The sequence below is a fragment of the Anomaloglossus baeobatrachus genome, chromosome 5 (genome assembly GCF_048569485.1).
Source record: "Anomaloglossus baeobatrachus isolate aAnoBae1 chromosome 5, aAnoBae1.hap1, whole genome shotgun sequence".
NCBI classification, from domain to species: domain Eukaryota; kingdom Metazoa; phylum Chordata; class Amphibia; order Anura; family Aromobatidae; genus Anomaloglossus; species Anomaloglossus baeobatrachus.
This window is the reverse complement of record NC_134357.1, coordinates 239404068-239420717: the sequence shown is the minus strand read 5'-3', so window position 1 is coordinate 239420717 and position 16650 is coordinate 239404068. Positions and strand designations below refer to the sequence as shown.

The following is a 16650-nucleotide window of genomic DNA, read 5'->3' as shown; positions in this document are numbered from 1 at the left end:
TAATGTGGACATTTACTCCCAAAGTCACCATATAATATTCTGTGGAGTAATAAGTGGAGAACACCTCATTTTCAGGAATGAAGAATATACACCCTTTACAACAACCCAATTACCTTTGCTACTCGATACCTTTAAGAGCTTTTAACTGCAGAGTCAATTATTGCCATAATAGTGTAGAACTGCAGTACAAAAACACCACAAAAAAAAATAAATATATATATATATATATATTTATTTAATGCATATCAAAATTATTAGAAAAGCGAATAATGGCACCAAAATATATCTATATAGAGTCTGTTGCGTCAAAGTGCAGCATAGTAGGATATAAATGGGGTAACCAGGTAGAATTTTTAAGAGAAGAGAGTAATGATGGGCAACCTCACAGATATTCGAGATCGACGGGAATAACTAGATTAAAAATAAAAAATCAGGTCCCTTAGGACGCAGAAGGATGGCTGGCATGTTCAGGGACAGGCACACTGGTGCTACAGTAACATTGCAATAACATGACAAGAATCTGCATAACTAATTATATGCTAAATAGCTGCAAGTCAAATTTGTGTATGAGATAGACAAGATGATTGTCTATAATATGAAGGTAGTCTCATGTTCGAAGCTGAAGTGGATGGTGAGATATGGAGTCTGAAAGTCTCTTTGGTTGCACACCCTTTGGAATAAATACCTGCTATCGTTTTCTATAAACATCAACAAACGTCTTACACCTCTCAACTGGAATTCTGGGCCACTCTACTTTTGCAAACTTCTCCAGGTCTCTCATATTTGATGGATGCCTTCTCCCAACAGCAATTTTAAGATCTCACTACAGCTGTTCAACCTGGACTCATTGCTATTGTTCCCACTTCAGAACTCTCCTGCGCTTTGTTTCCATCCATTTCTGGGGGCGTCTTGAAGTATGTTTGAGGTATTGTCCTGCTGGAAGACCAATGACCTCGGACACAAACCCAGCTTTCTGACGCTGGGCACGACTGATAATCTTCAGATTTCATGATTCCTTGCACACAGTCAAGACACCCTGTGCCAGAGGCAGCAAAACAACCCCACAGCATCTTTGAACCTCTACCATATTTGAATGATTTGCTTTATCTTAAATTTTAAAGCTCTATTTTGGTTTCATGTGTCCAAAAGATACTTTCCCAGAAAGATTTTGGATTACTCGCTTAGATTTTGGTAAACTGCAGTCCAGCTTTTTTATGTCTGTGTCAGTAGTACAGTCTTCCAGGGTCTCTTGCCCGATCTTGAACTGGTTAATGACATTAACGTGAACCTGTCAGGTGCAATATACTCCCAGAACCACAAGAAGTTCTGGGTGCTTATTGCTAATCCCTACCTATCAGTTCCTGTATGTAGTAGCATAGATAAAGGCATCTTTTAGAAAAAGTATTTCTAAATATCCTTTATGATATTCTAATGAGCGCAGGGGCTAGTTGTAAGGGCATTAGTTCCTGAGCTCACTCCACCCTCTTAGCAAGGTAGCACGCCCACAGGGTGCATATTGCACCTGACAGGTTCACGTTAACGATATGTTTCTGATTGTTGTCCTGCTGGAGAATAAATCTGGAGCCAATCAGTCGCCTCCCTGCTGATATTATATGAAGCATAATTTTGCCTGGGCTCCAATGGACAGTAATGGAGGCTTCTCCTAGATCTTTTTCTGTCCTCCTTTTCGGTCAGTCTTTTTAGTACACACAGTGCAAGCAATGGAACAAATATTTAAAAGTCATGGATGGTGTTCTATATGGAGAGAAGGTATGCACACCAGTGACTATGTAAGGGGAATATATGAAAAGCAGAAACTGCTGTGTGAATACTGACATGAAAAATACAATAGCAATAGGTAAGAGTGAAAGTATGAAAAATGGAACCTGCATTACTGCCATGAATATATGAATAAAGAGAAATTTAGCTACTGAATTGATCAATGCAATAGAGCCCCAACACTACGCCAAAGTATTTCTCTACGTTGGGGTCCCTAGCTTGTGTGTGTCCTCTCATGCAGTTAAAAAAGTTACCATGTATGGGAAGCTGAGACCCAGTCTATACAGTCATATGAAAAAGTTTGGGCACCCCTATTAATGTTAACCTTTTTTCTTTATAACAATTTGGGTTTTTGCAACAGCTATTTCAGTTTCATATGTCTAATAACTGATGGACTGAATAATATTTCTGGATTGAAATGAGGTTTATTGTACTAACAGAAAATGTGCAATCCGCATTTAAACAAAATTTGACCGGTGCAAAAGTATGGGCACCTCAGCATAAAAGTGACATTAATATTTTGTAGATCCTCCTTTCTCTGACTCCTCATTGGGGGACACAGGACCATGGGTGTTATGCTGCCTATCCATAGGAGGACACTAAGTAGATGCAAAAGCATAGCTCCTCCTCTGCAGTATACACCACATGGCCGGGCCAGGCAAGCTCAGTTTTAGCTTAGTGTCTATAGGAGGCACATCTCTGCAGACTACTGCAGCAAGAATTTTTTGTTTTTAGAGGGCGACGGTTCCTTCGGGGACCGGTCTCCCAAAACCATCAACAGGCAGGAACGCGGAGTGTTGCCTCCCCGTACCACCTCCTGCGACGCTGGATCCTGGGCTGTTACTCACTGGACGACAGGTCTCATGGCACTGATTTTCCAGAGCCCAGAGCAGATGAAAACTTCCTCAGTTCCTCTTGCAGGCTCTGAGTTGATATTTGCTCCGCACCAGCGCGACCAGACTGCCATCTCCACAGGAGTTGAGGTGAAATCATTCCGATTTTTCCAGAGCCCCAGAGCATTCCTCAGTCCCTCTGGCAGGCTCTGAGTTGATACACGTTCTGTGACCGGGCACAGCAGGCGTCAGAATCTGCACACTGGCTCCCTGACAGTAAACTGGAGCAAAGGTCACACTGACTGGATGCACATGGGCTGTGATGGCAGACACCTGCAGAGCATTCCACCTGTGGAGGGGGGAGGGGACAACTCCCTGGACTAAGTGCACCCGCAGCTGCGGTACACTTATAGATGTTTTTCTGTCCACCATTGTTGGACAGGGCTGGAGGGGGGAAGGGGAGTCCCTTCCCACCATTTTTTTTGTTTATTATATTTTCTCATGCCATCTTGTCAGAGCTAAGCCCTGCCCCCTACGACACTCGATAAACCACGCTCCCTCACGAAAGTGCGCGTAACCCTCCTCACACAGGATCTGCAGAGCATTGCTGCAGAGCATTGCTCCCTCTTGTTGTGATCAGAGCCTGTGGGCGTCTCTCAGAGCTGGCTTCCTCCTTCCCACAGGAACTGTGACGCAGGAGGGGGAAAGGGTCATCAAGGTTCTAGATGAGTTATAGCCTCACTTACATATTAACTCTGCAGAGCATTGCTCCCTCATTACAATCAGAGTTTGTGGCTCATCAGCCAGGGGCTGCAGTCACATGTTTTATGCCCTGCACAACTAGAGCAACAACTATAAGACTGTTAATGTATCCTGCCATGCTGAGCTACTAGGGGATGATATCACCTCTTCCTTCTGTGAGTCCGGTGCCTTTGTAGCCCCCCCTTCCGCCACCACCGCAGCAACCGCTGCCAGCCCAGAGCCTACGGCTCCCAGTCTCCCAGAATGGGCACAGTTCCCAGAACCTGGTGCTGGCTATGCAACATCGTCCTACACCCCTCGGGGCCCCTGGACAGAACGCAGCCTGATGACACCTCTATAGAGAGTCCTTCTGATAAGAATCAGCCCTCTGCTTCACTGGTTGCAGATCAGAAAAAGGGCATGACCCCCATGGGTCTCCCTCTGGGGATCACAGATGGGGTTCTCCCACATGTTCCGCGGTCTTTGAGGAGACGGAGGAAGGGGAATGATGTTTGTACCGGGATGATTTCTTGGTTTCAACCTCCCCGAGCGATCAAGCTGCCATGGACTCCCTTATTGCAGCAATCTACCAAAACTCTGCATGTGGAAGATCTCCCATCCACTACTACTGACCCTGCGGTCTCCTATAAAAGGGTGAATAAACTTCTAAAAAAAAAAAAATAAAAAAGAGCTTTTTGATGCCGCTTCGGTATCCGTAAACTCATGGAGTCCCGGTACCCCTTGGCTTAGCAGTCTCTAAGGGCTGGGCCGATCCGGCCTCGGTGGACCCTCACCCGGCTTCTGCCTGCCTGAAGGACCCTCCTGTCTTTTACTTGATGGATCCTCCTTCAAGCACCCGACAGACAGACAAGTGGAGCAGCTCGATCGCTCTACCTCGAGGCCGCGGGTCCCTCTCCCCTTCCGTGTGGGTCGCACAGGCACCAGGACTACCAGTTTTCCTCAGACCCTCACAGATGTAACTGTTCACATTGCCGCGGCGGCGAAGTACCTCATGCAGGCCTCCCTCGGCGCTGCTACCTGCGCAGTTATTGCCGCCTCAAATACCATAGCCATCCGTAAGGCCCTCTGGTTCCAATAATGGAGAGTAGACTCGGTCTCTAAGAAGCCTCTCACAGTACTCCTTTCCAGACCGATGGTTTGCCGATCGTCTGGACAGGCTCTTTTTTTTTTTTGTCTGACGCCACGGGAGGAAAAGAGTACCTCTCTCCCCCAACTCTAGCCCAGGATGTTTTTTACTAGACACGCAGGGCCCAACCTTCTCAGCCCTCCCCGAGTCCACCTCGTCCTGGCAGTCTAGACAAAGACCGAGAAATCTCGTCCTTCTCCATCTGGGCCGCCGCCTCAGACCACAAATGGGTGTGATACCTTGTGTCTTCCGGTTATCACATTGAATTCTGGACCCGATCCACTGGTCAGTCTTTTCTCTCAAACCCCCCCCCCAAATGCTCCAAAACACCATGAGGCCTTCCCCTCAGCAATCCACTCCCTCCAAACGGCGGGGGTGATGGTACCTGTTCCGGATGGCGAGAGGTTCAAGGCTATACCTATCGTGGTCGCCAAAGAAAGACGGGTCAGTTCGTCCCATCCTGGACCTCTAACACCTGAGCAAACATGTGCAGGTAAGGAGATTCAGAATGGACTTTCTAGGGTCCATTATTACCTTTATGGTCGAAGGAGAATTCCTTGCTTCCCTAGCTATCAGGGACGCGTACCTGCACATACCCATCGCTCCAGCTCACCAAAGTTTCTCCGCTTCGCAGTTCAGGACTTCTTATTTTCATTTGTGGCCCTACCCTCGGCTCTGCCACAGCACCAAGGGTCTTAACTAAGGTCATGGCAGCCGCCATGAGTGCCCTTCACGCCAGGAGAGTGGCTGTTCTGCCTTGCTTGGATGACCTCATCAAGGGCTCAACCAGCGTGCAGATCTCTGTGGGCACCCTATCCCGCTTAGAGCGGCTTCTGACTCCAGTCAGTCGCGTCAAAATACGTCACCTCCCTGGGCATGTCCCTGGACACTCTTCGGGGCTTGATATTCCTCCCTCAAGTCAAGGCGACCGCTCTACAACAAGCGGTACACTGCCCTCTACGTACTCCTGTCACTTCATACGTTTCAGTATGAGAGTGCTAGGTACGATAGCGGCGGCTATAGAGGCAGTGCTGCTCTCTTAGCCACACCACCGCCCACTGCAGCTTGTGCTTCTAGCTGCCTGGGACAAGAGCCCCTTTTCCTTGGACGAACTTTTCACCTGACACCTTCAGTCAGGTATGCGCTTTACTGGTGGCTTCAGTCCTCTTCCATATCGAGAAGGAGTTTTTCTCCCCCAAGTGGACTGGCTACTCCTGACCACGGACGCCAGCCTCTTAGTCTGGGGAGCAGCATGCTGGCTCCACACTGCTTCGGGACGTTGGACACCCCAGGAGTCTTCCCTTCCCAGAAATCATCCTGAAAATCAGCGTGATCTTCTCGCGCTCAGGTCATTCCCCTTTTCTGCTAGCAGGTCGTTTGATTCGGGTCCAATTGGACAATGCAATAGCTGTGGCCTATGTCAATCAGCAGGGAGGTATCAGCAGCAAGACAGCTTATCTCGAGGTCCTCAGGATCCTCACCTGGACCGAATCGACGGGGGTCTGTGTTTTCAACGTTACACATACCGGGAGTAGAAAACTGGATGGCGGACCTTCTAAGTAGCCAAGGCCTAGCCGCCGGAGAGTGGTTTCTCCACCCAGAAGTGTTCCCACACATCTGCACTCACTGGAATACACCAGACGTGGAATTAATGGTGCTCTACAAATAAATAATAATAAATAATAATAATCTAATGGCCTCAAGGTTGAACGCAAAGGTACCCGCGTTCTTAGCCAGGTCACGTGACCCACAGTCCATTGGCGCGGATGCTCTAGTCTACTGAAGTCGTTTCCGTCCAACTTACATGTTTTTCGCCTCTGCCCCTGCTGCCGCGAGTAATCAGGAAGATCAAGGCAGAAGGAGTCCCGGTGATACTAATAGCACCGGACTAGCCCAGGTGCGCCTGGTATGCTGAATTAGTACAATTGCTCATGGCGCCTCATAAGCATCCCAGACTTGCTGACCCAAGGGCCCATTTCCCATCAGAACTCCAGAGCCTTGAAGCTGACGGCCTGGCCATTGAGACCTGGACTTTAAAAAGAGGGAGATTCTCTCCTGCGGTCATCTCCACCTTGTACAGTGCCCGAAAGCCGGCCTTCATCCCATATTTACCACCGTACGTGGAAAACTTTCCTTTTCCAGTGCAGGGAATCTAATGTCCAACCTATGCCTCTGGCGATCCCCAGAATTCTTGATTTTTTTTGCAGTCAGGTTGCAAAAGGGGTTGGCCCTCAGCTCCCTTAAGGGGCAGGTTTCATCTCTCTCAATATTCTATCAATACCGCCTAGCTTGCAATCCGCAAGTCAAGACTTTCCTCAAGGGTGTTTCCCATCTAGTTTCCCTGTATAAACGGTCGCAGGACCCATGGGACCTCAATCTCGTTTTGGACGGTATCCAGAGGTCCCCTTTTGAACCTCTTAAGGAATCTTCTCTTGCTCTTCTCTCCTGGAAGGTAACATTCTTAGTGGCGATTACGTCCATCAGACAAGTTTCGGAACTGGCATCACTCTCTTGCCGCGAACCCTTTCTGATCTTTCATCAGGACAAGGTGGTTCTACGACCCCTTCCGGATTTTCTTCGAGGACATTGTTCTGACTTCTTTTTGTCCACACCCAGTCCATAGGGTGGAAAGGTTTCTACATTCGCTAGATCTTGTGAGGGCTCTCAGATATTACGTACACAAGACAGCCCCTTTAGGAATATAGACTCCTTGTTCGTCATTCCTGAAAGGCCTAAGAAAGGACAGGCAGCTTCATAGGCAACGCTGGCTCGCTGGATTCGCTCTGCGATCCAGGAAGTCTACCGCTTGCAACTTAAGCCCATTCCTAGTGGGCTGCGGACTTATTCCACGCAAGTAGTTGGCGCCCCTTGGGCCATTAGGCATCAGCCTTCAGTGGAACAGAGGTTTAGGGCTTCGACCTGGTCTTGCCTACATACTGTTTCAAAGCATTACTGAATCCATACCCAGGCTTCGGCTGAGGCGAACCTAGGTAGGAAAATTCTGCAAACGATAGTGGAGTACCTATCTCAGTAGGCGCTCCTGGCTATCTGGGACTGGTTCCTAGTCCTTGGGTTGCGTTGTTTATTGTTTACCCACCCATGGACTGCTTTAGGACGTCCCATGGTCCTGTGTCCCCCAATAAGGCGTCAGAGAAAAACGGATTTTTGTGTACTCACCGTAAAATCGTTTTCTCTTAGCCATCATTGGGGGACACAGCACCCACCCTGTTGCCTTGTTGGGCCTTGGTTCACTCAGTACCTTATTTCGTTATGACTCTTTTTTTCTCATGTTCCTCTGTTGAGAAGTTTTTACTGTTTTTTTCTCCTACTGCTTGTGTACTAAAACTGAGGTTGCCTGGCTCGGCCAGGGGGTGTATACTGCAGAGGAGGAGCTATGCTTTTGCATCTACTTAGTGTCCTCCTATGGATAGGCAGCATAACACCCATGATCCTGTGTCCCCCAATGATGGCTAAGAGAAAACGATTTTACAGTGAGTACACAAAAATCTGTTTTTTGCAAAAATAACAGCCTCTAGTCGCTTCCTGTAGCTTTTAATGAGTTCCTGGATGAAGGTATATTTGACCATTCCTGTTTACAAAACACTTCCAGTTCAGTTAAGTTTGATGGTCGCCGAGCATGGACAGCACGCTTCAAATCATTCCACAGATGTTCAATGATATTCAGGTCTGGGGACTGGGATGGCCATTCCAGAACATTGTAATTGTTCCTCTGCATGAATGCCTGAGTAGATTTGGAGCGGTGTTTTGGATCATTGTCTTGCTGAAATATCCATCCCCTGCGTAACTTCAACTTCGTCACTGATTCTTGCACATTATTGTCAAGAATCTGCCGATACTGAGTTGAATCCATGCGACCCTCAACTTTAACAAGCTTCCCGGTGCCGGCATTGGCCACACAGCTCCAAAGCATGATGGAACCTCCACCAAATTTTACTGTGGGTAGCAAGTGCTTTTTTTGGAATGCCATTTTTTTGCCTCCATGCATAACGCCTTTTTGTATGACCAAACAATTCAATCTTTGTTTCATCAGTCCACAGGACCTTCGTCCAAAATGTAACTGGCTTGTCCAAATGTGCTTTTGTATATCTCAGGTGACTCTGTTTGTGGTGTGCTTGCAGAAACGGCTTCTTTCGCATCACTCTCCCATACAGCTTCTCCTTGTGCAACGTGCGCTGTATTGTTGACCGATGCATATTGACACCATCTGCAGCAAGATAATGCTGCAGGTCTTTGGAGGTGGTCTGTGGATTATCCTTGACTGTTCTCACCATTCTTCTTCTCTGCCTTTCTGATATTTTCCTTGGCCTGCCACTTCTGGGCTTAACAAGAACTGTACCTGTGTTCTTCCATTTCCTTACTATGTTCCTCACAGTGGAAACTGACAGTTTATATCTCTGAGACAACTTTTTGTATCCTTCCCCTGAACAACTATGCTGAATAATCTTTGTTTTCAGATCATTTGAGAGTTGTTTTGAGGAGCCCATGATGCCACTCTTCATAGGAGATTCAAATAGGAGAACAACTTGCAAGTGGCCACCTTAAATACCTTTTCTCATGATTGGATACACCTGCCTATGAAGTTCAAAGCTCAATGAGGTTACAAAACCAATTTAGTGCTTTAGTAAGTCAGTAAAAAGTAGTTAGGAGTGTTCAAAACAACAAATTGATAAGGGTGGCCATACTTATGCACCTGTCAAATTTAGTTTAAATGCAGATTGCACATTTTCTGTTAGTACAATAAACCTCATTTCAATCCAGAAATATTACTCAGTCCATCAGTTATTAGATATATGAAACTGAAATAGCTGTTGCAAAAACCCAAATTGTTATAAAGAAAAATGCTTACCATTAATAGGGGTGCCCAAACTTTTTCATATGACTGTATATGCGTATAATGTGGACTGGCAATAGGTGTGGGTGGGGCCGGGTTCACAAACGAAAGACTACAAATCAATCAAGAAATAACATCTGGAACACCATTCTGAGTCTGAACTGGGTGCAAAAATCTAAAAAAATCTACACTATATGGAGAGAAGGTATGCACACCAGTGACTATGTAAGGGGAATATATGAAAAGCAGAAACTGCTGTGTGAATGTACCGCCCCGCGCTCGGCTGCAGCCGAGCCACTCGGATCCGGGCTCGTTTGGTGGGTGGCTCGAGTGCCTCCGGACCTGGGGGTCACGTCGCTCTGCAAGGGGGTTGCTGGTGATCTCGATGGGGGGTGGTTAGGTAGGTGTACGGCCGGAGCCGTGTTTGAGTTCGTGACGCCACCCATGGGACGTGGTGAAGGTGTAGACACCACCGCTGCAGTTACAGGGGCACCGGGGGGAGATGGTCGTGCAGCAAGATGTTAACCCTTCCGTGGGCAGGGATGGTGGCCCCGGGACCCGTTTGGGGAGAGTAGTGGCTGGGCGGTGCAGGGCGGCGCGCGGCCAGATGGCACTGTTGTACTTGGTGTGACCATTAAGCTCTGAGGGAGGTGACTAGGTTTTAATGTGGTTGGCTGCTGTTACCTTTTTAGGGGACAGGTGTTGTGCGGGCCCTATCTGTGACTACCTGGCTAGTCCAGGGCGTCACATGAATACGGACATGAAAAATCCAATAGCTATATGTAAGAATGATAGTATGAAAAATGGAATCTGCATTACTGCCATGAACATATGAATAAAGAGAAATTTAGCTATTGAATTGATCAATGCAACAGAGCCCCAACACTACGTCAAAGTATTTCTCTACGTTGGGGTCCCTAGCTTGTGTGTGTCCTCTCATGCAGTTAAAAAACTTACCGTGTATGGGAAGCTGAGAACCAGGCTATATATGCGTGCATATGGTGTGCATACCTTCTCTCCATATAGTGTAGATTTTTAGGTTTTTGCACCCAGTTCAGACTCAGAATGGAGTTCCAGACGTTATTTCTTGATTGATTTGTAGTTTTTTGTTTGTGAACCCTCCCCACTCACACCTATTGCCAGTCCACATTATACGCATATATAGCCTGGGTCTCAGCTTCCTATACACGTTAAGTTTTTTAACTGCATGAAAGGACACACACTACTTTGGCGTAGTGTTGGGGCTCTATTGCATTGATCAATTCAATTGCTAAATTTCTCTTTATTCATATGTTCATGGCAGTAATGCAGATTCCATTTTTCATATTTTCATTTCTACATATAGCTATTGGATTTTTCATGTCAGTATTCACACAGCAGTTCCTGCTTTTCATATATTCCCCTTACATAGTCACTTGTGTGCATACCTTCTCTCCATATAGTGTAGATTTTTTAGGTTTTTGCACCCAGTTCAGACTCAGAATGGAGTTCCAGACGTTATTTCTTGATGGATGGTGTTCTGACGGACACTATGTAAGGCAGAAACAAAACACCGTTTTTTTTTGTTTACTGTCTGTAAGTTTACAGACGGTTGGCAACTCGAATTCCCAATGCAGCTAAATAGTGAACTCAGCAACTCCTGCTGTTTTCATCAGCAGAGCTGCTAAGCTCAGTGACTGGCTGCAGCGGTGATGCGCACTGTAGTTGTGATGTCTACGCTGCAGCCAGTAAACAAATTCCAGAGCAACAATGGAGTGCCAACACTGGATCAGGGGAGGGTAAGAACCGTGTTTGATATTTTATACGTATTCAAGCCTTTGCTGAGATAAAAGTGTATCTCGGAAAACCACTTTAGCATGAAAGTGCAATTTCAGATCCATTAGTATAAGAACAAAATCAGCACTACGAGGTGATTATGATGCAAAGAGTGAATTTTTTAATTGTGGTCCAGTAGAATATGTGTAACACGTGACATTTCGGTCAAAGACCTCTATCTAACTTTCCCAGAGGTGGTTGCGCTAAGGGAAAAAGCGACCGCTATCACTGTTATAGTGCGCTGATCTAATTGCAGATCCATAAATGTCCGTGCTACCTAGAGATCATCATCTGCCATGTACAGTGCTGCTTGAAAGTTTGTGGACCAAACCCTTCAGAATATTAATATTTCTGCCTAAATTAAATCTGCAGTGTCTGACACATAGGTAGCATGAGTCAGGTGAAAGGTTCCTTTTAAAATAAATCTGTGGGTAAAAGCATCCCCCCCAAAACAAATATATGGACATGCAGGTCTTTGAAAATAAATCCACTGAAACCTTATTTTCTACCTCTTGCTGTATTCCCGAAAAAATAAAGTTTTCTTGATTCATATCTGGGCCTGAGAGAAGATATAAAAGGTGTCCATGAATGTAGATTTCAAAGACCTGCATGCCAATATATGTGGTTTGGGAGGGTTAAACTTACAGTATTTGGTGAGGGTTTTTACCCCAGTATATGTAAGCCAAAACCAGGAGTGGGTGAAAAATGAAGAAGTGGTGCTCGTGTTTCTGTTATACTTTTCCTCTGACTGTCCCAATTTTGGTTTTGGCTACAAATACTGAGGAAAAGTACTGACAAAATACCGAAAATGTGAATGCGGCTCAAGAGGAAATGTTTCAGCAAAAACGACTGTTCAAACCAACCATAAGCCACAAACATAGTCCACCTTTGCTGTGTCCAAACAGTTTTAGAGGAAACCTGTGATACTGTTAAAATGTATAATCTAAAAATGTTTGTATATATAATTTGTTGTATAACGCTGTTTACCTGCAGATATAGGTTAATAGCGTTTAAAGGTGTCCAGCTGCTATACGGAAAAATTAACTTTATTCCTCCCAGAAGCCGCCAGATTTCAGTCATACAGGCATGGCTTCAGTCACCACTTACAGCTCTATAAGCAGTGGCTGAAAGCACACCCTAGCACTTGGACTGAAAGTCGGCTATGTATTGTATCTGTACAGACCCAGCTGTCAAAGTGCTGAGGTGTGCTTATAGCTGCAGGCCACACTGCTGTGAGAGGTGACTGTAGACGTGCCGGCATGCCTGTATGACTGAAATCCAGCGGCTTCAAGGCATAATAAACTTAATTTTCTCCCAGTAGCTGCACATTTAGTATGGCTGCCATTCACCTTAATAATCCTATGTAGGTAGAGGTTAACCCGATATCTTCAGGTATGTGACAGGTTCTCTTTAAGTGGTGCACTGTCACAACTACGTTTTCCAACTATATCCACCCCCTCTTCCTTAACTCCATTAACCTTCGTCCGGCTGAATAGGTACAATTGTAACTATTCCCTTTTTAAATTGCAATAATTTTTTTTTTCGAAAAGCTGTAGAGGGCTGAAATTTCGTGACATCTCAGCAGTTTTCGTCCAGAATATATTGCCCAAATTTCAATAAAATATCTCCACCCCCTTCCGAGAGAAGGGGTTGAGAAATTTTGGCAAAATTATGCAGCCTGACAAAGGTTAAAAGGCCCTTATTCCTTATTGCCATTTTAAAATGGCAGTGAGGAATGAGTTAATAGTGGACCACCCCAGCGAAAGTCACACAAGTAACAACTGTATATGACAGCTGACACTTGCTAGCATTGGCCCTGATCGGTTTTGGAACTAATCGGAGCCGAATAACCCCTTAAATACCTCTGTCAATAACGACAGCAGCATATAAGAGGTTAAAAGGGGGTTGTAATAGTGTGTGCTAATGATTGCCATGGTACCCTGAGGTAATCTGATTACCCCAAGGTACAGAGGTGTGTTAGATCCTGCTATAAGCTTGGTCTAAGGGTATGTGCCCACGATCAGGACTCGCTGCGTCCTGGACTCAGCGGGTGGTGACCTGCCGGGCCACGAGTCTCCTCCACAGGAGACCGCAGCTGCTCGTGCCCACGATCAGGGTTCAGTCTCTCTCTTCTGTTCTCCCTGAGGAGAATGCTTGTGTCTCCGCAATAAACTACTGACATACTTGTGACTCGGGAAGCCGCACCACAGGTCAGTTTACGCTGCAGGCAGTGAACACACAATGGCATGGGATTTCTAGAAATCCCATCCACTTTGATTCTACTGTACATCAAAGTGTTTTGGACGCAGCTGAGGTGAAAAGGTTTTGGTACCGTGTTAGCCAGTTGAAAAATTATTGAATGAAGCATGCTGCATCCAAAACGCTGTGAACACTGATCGTGGGCATGTACCCTAAGAAGCACAGTTAGTGAGACACTGACTAAGGAAAAAAAAAAATCAAGTTAAATAAAATTAGTAAAAAGAGTAAAAAAAATACACACAAAAAGCGCATACAAACCACAAAAACCTGTTTTTCACTAAAATGCAACTTTTGCATTAAAACAAAAATTAAAAAAAAATAAAATAATTTGCATAATTGGTATCACTACTTAAGGTACAACCCGATCTATAAAACTGTCATGTTTTTTATGTTCTGGATACATGGTAAAAAAAATACAAACACACCAAAAATGTCACTTTTTCATCATATTGATACCCAAAAAAAGTAATACATAATTTAATACAAAGTGATCAAAAAGTAATTTGTAAAAAAATGCTAAAGTGTCCCACAAAAAAACATGCTCTAATATGGCTCATTCTGAAAAAAAAAATAAAAATACATTTTTGGAAAATATTGGTTTTTAAAAAAAACAAAACAAACAAAAACCCCCCCAAACAACTACCGTATTTTTCGGACCATAAGACGCACTTTTTTTTCCCCAAATGTTGGGGGAAAGTTGGGGGTGCATCTTATGGTCTGACTGTGGCTGCGGGGAATGAGGGTGCTGCGGTGGAGCGGGTCATCGGGGGCACGAGCAGGCTACTATAGCAGCCTGCCGTGACCACGTGTGCCCGCTCATTACATATGCACGCCCATCCTCCCGCCCATTTCTCAGCGCAGAAGCCGGCGCTGACAGGTGGGCGGGGGGACGAGCGGGTACGCGCGCATAGTAAAGAGCCGGTCCACATGATCACCCCTGGCAATTACAGCCTGGAGTGATCATGTGCGGCTGTAAGTGTATGCGATCGGGTGTGTGTGAGTGTATGCCATCGGATCTGTGTCGGCAGAGGAGCACGGCATGCTGGAGGAGGCTGGGAGGAGAGAGGCTGATCCTGGGGAAGGCTGGGAGGGGGAGGCTGAGAGAAGAGAGGCTGATGCTGGGGGAGGCTGAGGCTGGGGTAGGCTGGGAGGAGAGAGGCTGATGCTAGGGACAGAAAAGGCTGATGCTGGGAGGGGAGAGGCTGATGCTGGGAGGAGAGAGGCTGATGCTAGGAGGAGAGAGGCTGATGCTGGGGAAGGCTGGGAGGGGGAGGCTGAGAGAAGAGAGGCTGATGATGGGGGAGGCTGAGGCTGGGGTAGGCTGGGAGGAGAGAGGCTGATGCTAAGGACAGAAAAGGCTGATGCTGGGAGGAGAGAGGCTGATGCTGGGAGGAGAGAGGCTGATGCTGGGAGGAGAGAGGCTGATGCTGCGGTCAGAGAGGCTGATGCTGGTGCAGCATGGGGGATGGAGCACGATGGGGGGTGCGCAGCATGGGGGATGGAGCACGTTTGGGAGTGCGCAGCATGGCGGATGGACCAGGTTTGGGAGTGCGCAGCATGGCGGATGGAGCACGTTTGGGAGTGCGCAGCATGGCGGATGGAGCACGTTTGGGAGTGCGCAGCATGGCGGATGGAGCACGTTTGGGAGTGCGCAGCATGGCAGATGGACCACGTTTGGGAGTGCGCAGCATGGCGGATGGACCACGTTTGGGAGTGCGCAGCATGGCGGATGGAGCACATTGGGGAGTGCGCAGCATGGCGGATGGAGCACGTTTGGGAGTGCGCAGCATGGCGGATGGAGCACGTTTGGGAGTGCGCAGCATGGCGGATGGAGCACGTTTGGGAGTGCGCAGCATGGCGGATGGAGCACGTTTGGGAGTGCGCAGCAGGGCGGATGGAGCACGTTTGGGAGTGCGCAGCATGGCGGATGGAGCACGTTTGGGAGTGCGCAGCACGGCGGATGGAGCACGATGGGGGGTGCGCAGCATGGCGGATGGAGCACGTTTGGGAGTGCGCAGCATGGCGGATGGAGCACGTTTGGGAGTGCGCAGCATGGCGGATGGAGCACGTTTGGGAGTACGCAGCATGGCGGATGGAGCACGTGTGGGAGTGCGCAGCATGGCGGATGGACCACGTTTGGGAGTGCGCAGCATGGGGGATCGAGCACGATGGGGGGTGCGCAGCATGGGGGATGGAGCACGATGGGAGGTGCACACCTCCCCCCAACACACACACACACACACACACACCGCCCTACACAGACACCCACACACACAGACAACGCTGCACACACACAACACCCAACACACAAACACCGCGGCATACATAAATATACGCACATACCGCACAACACACACATTGCACAAAAAATACCTCCCCCCAAAACACACCACACACACACAAACCGCGCAACACACACACACACACACACAACGCTACAGACACACAGCGCTCCACAAACAACGCAACACAAGCAACACACATACAACACCGCTCTCACCCCCCGCCACACCCAGACAACACCCAGAACATGTACAGCGCCCTACACAAACACTTGGTAAGTACACACAACAACATCTATATATATATATATATATATATATATAATAACAAAAATCATACATGAACTACAGAATACGTAAATTCTAGAATACCCGATGCGTAGAATCGGGCCACCTTCTAGTATATATATCTATATATAATTGCCTTATTCTGTCTGTCTGTCTGTCTTGCTCCAAAATTGTGTCATGTGACAGTGTCACCATAAGTGTCATAAAAGTGACAACTGTCGGATTGGCCGCTGGTCTCGGCCTGGCCCCGCCCCCCCCACGGATTAGCCGCTCGCCTCGGCCTGGCCCTGCCCCCCGCATGGCTTAGCCGCTCTGAGCTCGGCCTGGCCCCGCCCCCCCACGGATTGGCCGCTTGCCTCGGTCTGGCCCCACCCCCCGCATCGATTAGCCGCTCGCCCCGGACCTCCGCACGCATTGCCCGCTCCAGCGTACACTGGCCCCCTGCACGCATTGGCAACTCGGCCACGCCCCGTCCCCCTCACGCATTGCACGCTCGCTCTGGCCCCGCCCCCCACACGCATTCCCCTAACCGACACGGAGCCCCGACTCCCAGGTGAGTGCTGTACCCCCGGGAGCCCACACCAGCGTACGCCGGCAACCCAGCTGGCACATACCCTCGCATTGCTGGGGTTGCCGGCGTACGCTGGTGTGGGC

At 47.7% G+C, this 16650-nt stretch overlaps 1 protein-coding gene across 1 annotated transcript in view; it reads left to right on the top strand.

The window, feature by feature from the left end:
• Positions 1–16650, top strand: part of LOC142311138 (uncharacterized) — an 89657-nt gene that overhangs the window by 15044 nt on the left and 57963 nt on the right. The window lies entirely within an intron of this gene.